Source organism: Pogona vitticeps, chromosome 4 (assembly GCF_051106095.1).
Source record: "Pogona vitticeps strain Pit_001003342236 chromosome 4, PviZW2.1, whole genome shotgun sequence".
In the NCBI taxonomy this organism is placed as follows: Eukaryota; Metazoa; Chordata; class Lepidosauria; order Squamata; family Agamidae; genus Pogona; species Pogona vitticeps.
The window spans coordinates 38029989-38037479 of record NC_135786.1 but is presented as its reverse complement, the minus strand read 5'-3'; positions in this window follow the sequence as shown (position 1 = coordinate 38037479).

Below are 7491 nucleotides of genomic sequence, written 5' to 3'. Positions count from 1 at the left end.
TTCCCCCATTTCTGCAGAAGTCCTGTTGGTGACCTTAAAATACTTTTCTGAACAGCCCTCAACACATTGCTTCCTGAGCCCCTGTGTTCAACTCTCTCACAATGTTTGTGATCCAACCCTTGTCAAACAGAAAGGAACGAATAAAGAGGGTTATTGATTCTTCCCTACCCACCATGTGCTGTAAACAAATCTCTGTGCTTGGGAGGATAGCAGCCTCCATTCCAACTCTGTAGATACACAGAGAGTTCTCTGAGAGTTCATTGAGAGTAAAGATCTCAATCTGGCATTCCCTGGGGCAATCTCTCTCTCCTCCACCTCCCAACCCATGGTTCCAATAATGTCTGACTGGTTGCCATCCCCGACTGCAAGGTTAAATAGAAGGCACCGTTTTCCTGGCAAATTATTTGCTTGGTCCCAAACTGACCTGTTGGCTACAAAAAGAACGAACAGTATTCTAGGTGGGTGCTTGCAAAGGTAGAAGTTGAGGTATCTTCAGGCAGAAAATACCCCAACTTCAGTGAACTTCAGCAAAGGTTTGGCATATGGAAGAATTTACGAGCAAGTAAGGGAGGACACTTTCTGTGGAGCAGGAATAAAAGTACAGCACATCCCTCCACTGCTTCAGCTTGGGAATGGTTAGAAAACTACAAAGTGCCAACATGGAAGAGCAAATCTTTGCACCAAGCCCAGTGTCTGGCAATGAGGATAGATGTTCCACAACTCAAACTGCTTGGGCTTGGGGCTTTTTAAAGGCAGGACCACACCAAGGATGCTATAAAGAAAAATCTCTCACTCAGCCACACCTTTCCCAGAGTGACATGGTTGTGCATTTGCCATTAATAGCCATAAAGATGTAGGCAGGCACAAATGGCTCCTTCACTGGACTGGAAAGCCTAAATAGGCAAAACTTCCAACTGCAGGGGCAAAACTTAGGGTGACCATGTTGATCTGTAAGAACAAAATAAAATCTGCAGGCAAGCAAGGCCTTTATTTGCATCAACTACAATTCCACAGTATCAGGCCAGTTTTCCAGTGGTCCAAAAATATTGTGGAGGCAGAGAGGGGAGGAATATGGGGATCTAAACAATTAGAGGAGCTGCATGTACTTAAAGCTCCTGTTCTTGTTAATGCTGAATATACAACTGTGAAGTGAGGGTGGCAGGAGGCTACCCAAAAGGTATCTCTGGAGATGTGCCAGGGGCATGGCCAGCAGGCAGGTTCCCATGATCCTTTCAACTGTTAATTCCACAAATGAACGAGCTGATCTGAACACTGCTGAGGATTCTGTGAAAACTAGTGTGGTGTAGTGGATAGAGTGCTGGACTGGGAGTTAGTTACGATATGAAACTTATCAAGTATAAACTTGGTGTCTGAGCTATATTCCTCTCTCCTTCGCCTCCTCTTTTTCTTTTGTGTGGTATATATCCTTTACAGACTGTAGCTCTGTAGGCTGAGGCAGGCTTTTAAAAGGCTAGTGCTTTAGCATACTTTAGGCACTTTATGAATGATTAATTCATAAATCTGGATTGAAATCCCCGCTTGGCCATAAAAACTCACTGGAAGATCACAGGGGTAAAACACTCACCAAGCACTTCACATACATCAAAAACCCTAGCAGGTATCACCATACATTGGAAGCAACTTGACTATGAGACCTCAGCAGGGTGAGAAGTCTTTTGTCTACATTGTAATATCCAAGAATGCAAGTGGCAGTTGCCTGACATAGTGTCACACGTGTTGGAACATTTAATCTGGTAACTCTATACCATCACCTGTAATCTGAAGTGGTACTGGGGCCTCAGGTAAATTAAACCAGTAAGAACTAGGTATTTGTTACTTCTTCAAGTGAAATAGCTAGAGCTGAACTACAAACAGCTTGGATATGCCATGAAATTACAGTGGTACCTCGCTTAGCGATGTTAATTCATTCTGAAAAAATCGCTGCTAAGCGATTTCATTGCTAAGCGAAACACGGTTCCCATTGAAATGCATTAAAACTGGATAATCCGTTCCAATAGGAATGAATTGCCGTCCTTAAGCGAAAATCACCATAGGAAACATCACTAAGCGAAACGCGGTTCCCCAATTGAAATGCATTGAAACCTATTCAATACATCTCAATGGGGGGGGGGGAATACAACAACAAATTAAAAAAGAGTCAGAATAAAGTCAAATTTGGTTAACAAAGGGTTTATTAAGTGCACTTTATGATTTCAAACATTTTAAACAGTAAACTTTAACTATAAATAACAGAAAAAACATTTAAAAAAACAGCAAACATGAGGCTGTTTAAACCATCGTTAAGCGAAACAGGGGACCCAAAATTTAATCGCTATGCAAAGCATGGTCCCAACCATCGCTAAGCGAAAATCGCACATAGGGACCATCACTAAACGAAGTGCAAAAACGCTCCGAAAAAGTCATTGCTAAGCGATTTCATCGCTAAACGGAGCACCTGTGAAGCGAGGCACCACTGTACTCAGTTACCAAGTCAAGAAGGTCGCTGATTTACCACTAGCATCTGCAAATGAAAAAGAAATCAATAGTTGATCAGTTTTGCTCTGCATATATGTCTGATGACAGCAGGTGTCAGCCAGAAAGCAGAGGGGCTGGGCGGGGGGAGACCTTTCTACCATCCTTACTGACAGATGTATGAAAGACACCAGCATGTCTTTATTTTGGCTTGTTCTGCCATGTCCCCAGCTTACCTGAAGTGACTACGTGCATCTGGAAAGCACACTCATTCCTGCCAACAGAATTTGGTCCAACAAAAAGTGTCACGTTACCTATTTAGCTTCATTCATTCCCTGAGATCAACCCAGAAACAATGTTCTGCATAGCACAAACATTGACAGTTTCTGAGAGAGAGACAAGCCAAGTGTCAGGGGTTGTGATTCTCGCAATTGGTCTGAAACAGAAGGCTGCCTGTTTTCTACATTAGCCGGTGATCGCAAGGGTGAGTTTGTGCCTGAGGTTGTGCTGTGTAATGAGGTGAAGATGGAATCTTGCGTCAGACACCAACTCATGTCCAAGACACACATCATGTTCAGTGGGTGGTTCGGCCCTGTGGGAATGTTTTTAACTTCAAATAGCAGTTAGCAAGCAGCATTGTGTGTTGGGAGGTGATTAGAACTGGGACCTTGGTGTGTGTGTAAGAGAAAAAGAGAGGAAGAGGGTGAGAAAAACATTTTTTTTCTCATACTATGTTCCTGATGAAAATCACTCCTCAAAATTGCTATGTGACACATGAAGAAAGCTGCCATTCCTTACTCCACATGCATGCAGCTCAGTCTTGAGTGGGTGTCCCTGTGGTGGCTCTTTCCCATTAAAAAAAAGATCTAAGACATACCAAACTATGAATCTAATGTAATCTGCTATTTGTCTTTTCCTAGTTAGCCTTAAGTGAGTTCTCAGTGTGGTGTAGTGGACAGAGTGACAAACTAGGACTCTGGAGATCAGGGTTCAAATGAGTGGAAATGGTGAAAGCATGCCTTAAATATGTCACTTACCTTTCCAACCCTGTAAGGATCACTATAAGTCGGTTCCAACTTGACAACACAAAACAACATGTAGCTTTGAAGATAACCAGTGTGAGGCAGGGGACAGAGTGATGGACCAGGACTCAGGAGATCCAGGTTCAAATTCCTGCTTGTCTATGGAAACTCAATGGGGGTAGTGAAAATGAAAAACTACTGCTTAAATATCTCGTCGTTGTCGTTTAGTCGTTTAGTCATATCCGACTCTTCGTGACCCCATGGACCAGAGCACGCCAGGCCGTCCTATCTTCCACTGCTTCCCGTAGTTGTGTCAATTTCATGTTGGTTGCTTCGCAGACACTGTCCAGCCATCTCATCCTCTGTCATCCCCTTCTCCTCTTGCCATCACACTTTCCTAACATCAAGGTCTTTTCCAAGGAGTCTTCTCTTCTCATGAGATGGCCAAAGTACTGGAGCCTCAGCTTCAGGATCTGTCCTTCCAGTGAGCACTCAGGATTGATTTCCTTTAGAATTGATAGGTTTGTTCTCCTTGCAGTCCAGGGGACTCTCAAGAGCCTCCTCCAGCACACCAATTCAAAGGCATCAATTCTTTGGCGGTCTGCTTTCTTTATGGTCCAGCTCTCACTTCCATACATCATGACAGGAAAAACCATCGCTTTCACTATTCGGACTTTTGTTGGGAAGATGATGTCTCTGCTTTTTAAGATGCTGTTGAGGTTTGTCATCGCTTTCCTCCCAAGAAGCAGGCATCTTTTAATTTCGGGGCTGCTGTCTCCATCTGCAGTGATCATGGAGCCCAAGAAAGTAAGATCTGTCACTGCCTCCATACAGTGGGGTCTTGACTTGCGAACGGCTTGACTTGTGAACTTTTTGAGTTGCGTACCTCTCCGTCCGCAAAAATCCATTTTGACTTGCGGACGGAGACTTGAGGTACGTACCAAAAAGTTCAGAGGAAAAAACCCTGGGAAATTCGCAAGTCAAGACCCCACTGGTTGGCGGGCAGCCCGGACGTTCCTCGGCAGCCCCAGCCAGGGCTCCCGCCTCCTTGCTCCCGTGCCGGAACAGAGCTCGGCTGGCGGAGGCGCCCGAAGTCCCCAGGGGCTGCGCTTGCCACTGCCGCTCCTGCTCCCCGCCACCACCTTCTTCCGAGGGCCACCCTGCTGGACGGACGGACGGTCGCTGGGGAGGAGCCGGGAGTGAGGCAGGAGGTCGCCGCCCGGCCTACGCGAGGAAGGGTGGCGATCCTGCCTGGCAAAGGGTGCCCGGAGGAGCCGGCCCTTGCCCTCCCAGGAGCGCCGAGGAAGGATCCCCGCAGCATCCGCCCAGCCCCCGGGGCTTCCGGCTTCCGGTGCCTCCGGCGGCCGAGCTCTGTTCTGGCGCGGGAGCAAGGAGGTGGGAGCCCCGGCTGGGGCTGCCGAGGAGCGTCCGGGGCGCAGGGCCCGGGCGAGCACTGGCAGGCTCCACGCCATGCACGACCTGCCCTTGCGCCGAGGTCCGGGCTGCCCACCAACCCGCCCCCTGCCCGCTTTCCTTCGGGGCTGCCGAGGGCCACGGGAGCGGAAGCGGCTTGGCTTCCCCGTGCGAGGGCGGATGCTCTCCAGTGCCTCCCCTTCTCCTCCCGCCAAGGCCGCTGCCACCGCCGGGACCTGTGGGCCGCCGGCGGGACCTGAGGTAATGAATGCCCTGACTGACGGCACCCCTTCCCTTCCCTTCCTCAGGGTCCCGCGCTGCCCTATGGAGAGCGGATACGGATCAAATGGTTTTCAATGCATTCCTATGGGAATGCAGATTTTGACCTGCGAACTTTTTGACTTGCGAACTGCCTTCCAATACGGATTAAGTTCGCAAGTCAAGACCCCACTGTATCTTCCCCTTCAATTTCCCAGGAGGTGATGGGATCAGTGGCCATGATCTTAGTTTTTTTGATGTTGAGCTTCAGGCCGTTTTTTGCACTCTCCTCTTTCACCCTCATTACAAGGTTCTTTAATTCCTCCTCACTTTCTGCCATCAGAATGGTATCATCTGCATATCGGAGGTTGTTGATATTTCTTCTGGCAATCTTAATTCCAGTTTGGGATTCCTTCAGTCCAGCCTTCCGCATGATGTATTCTGCATATAAGTTAAATAAGCCGGGGGACAATATACAGCCTTGTCATACTCCTTTCCCAATTTTGAACCAATCAGTTGTTCCATATCCAGTTCTAACTGTTGCTTCCTGTCCCATATATAGGTTTCTCAGGAGATAGACAAGGTGGTCAGGCACTCCCATTTCTTTAAGGACTTGTCATAGTTTGCTGTGGTCCACACAGTCAAAGGCTTTTGCATAGTCAATGAAGCAGAAGTAGATGTTTTTCTGGAACTCTCTGGCTTTCTCTATAATCCAGCGCATGTTTGCAATTTGGTCTCTAGTTCCTCTTAAATATCTCACTTACCTTGAAAACCCCATTAAAATCAATCTAAGTCAGTTGTGACTTGATGGCATATACACCCACAGATAATCCACTGTTTCTTATTCTCAATCTCCCAGCAGCAAGACAGAAAGCAGTATTACTTACTTTCTATGCAGGGCCATTGAGATAACACTTGGGCCATAAAATATTACTTAATCTTCTAAAGCTGTGCTGGCTGAGGGTGATGAGGTAGTCAAACACATCTGAAGGACACCAGGCTAGGAAAATTATTATCAAACATGGTTTAACCAGCATTTAACTATTCCGTTATTGCAAGCCGTGCTGTTAATCATGGTGGTGAGGGGGTTCTATCTCATTTATAGTCGTATTTCAAAATTGATTGCTTGAGGAAAGAGACTTCCCAAGAAGGTACTGATTCTTCTTCATTTATGTCAGAAACAGTCCAATGGTGCTTCCAGAGTGGAAGGGGCATGAATGATCACATGCACAGAGTTGGTGAGCAGGATTCCTGTCAAATGGCACAGTGGTTAAAAGCACGCCTTACGTGCTGTGAACTTATTTTGACCCTCAGTGGAGCCACAGTTTCACTACGTAGTCTCAGACAAACTCCTTTCCCTGAGGTTCACCCTGCCCCTCCCTTTCAAGGTTGTAGCACGTGAACAACTTGGAACAGTTAAGGGGAAAATGCTACACTTTGTGGGCACAATTCAGTCTTCCATTTCCTCCTCTCCATTCCCTTCCATGTTTGTTGTTACTTCAACTTTGCTCTGGAAAAAAAGGCCTACTGCCCCTCCTTCCTAGCAGCAGCATGAAGTGTGGTATGCTTCTGAAAGTTGTCAAGCCTAAAGGTACATGTAGGGGGTGCCTCTGCTTTGCCTTCTGAATACAAAGACAGAGACAGTGACAAATGTTTAGCAAGGGAGATTTTTTGGGTGAGAACTATGACAGTAGCCTAGTAAGCTTGGCAGTGGTTTCTGTGTAGTTGGGGTGACACTCATGAAAACACAAATTAGCATCTGAAGGATCTAGCACTCAAAATATTAAGACAGAGGACGCATAGTTATTCCTGCCCACAATTATATGAGTGTCTAATCTGTAGTCTTCCCACAGAATTCTGAATTTATTTTAATGTGCACAGACACACTGTATAGTGGAGCACACTGTGCATAAGAACATAATACAATACGGACTCCTCACCCACCCACCCCAAATTCCTGCAGACACTCTTGAAGACAGAATAGAAAGTGGTGCAGGCTCTTTGCCATCTCCTGTTTTATAATGACCATGTTACCTGTTTAAGCACCACACTGTGACTGCCCTCTAGCTGTGTTTCTTCTTCCTTGACAACTTGTGATTCATATTTAACACTTTCCCAGTATCAAACACCAAGGGAGAGCCAAAGTCCTTGTGGCTGTAGTCTTAAGGGGGTTTCTTTGAGGTTGTTCTTCGGGATCACTGAGACCACCACTGGGCACATCACTAACTCTACAATCTATGATAGGATGTTTGTGTGTGCTTGGGTGTCCACTCCAACATGTCTCATATATAACCATACAGTACTGTGTTTTTGTCAGAATTATAAG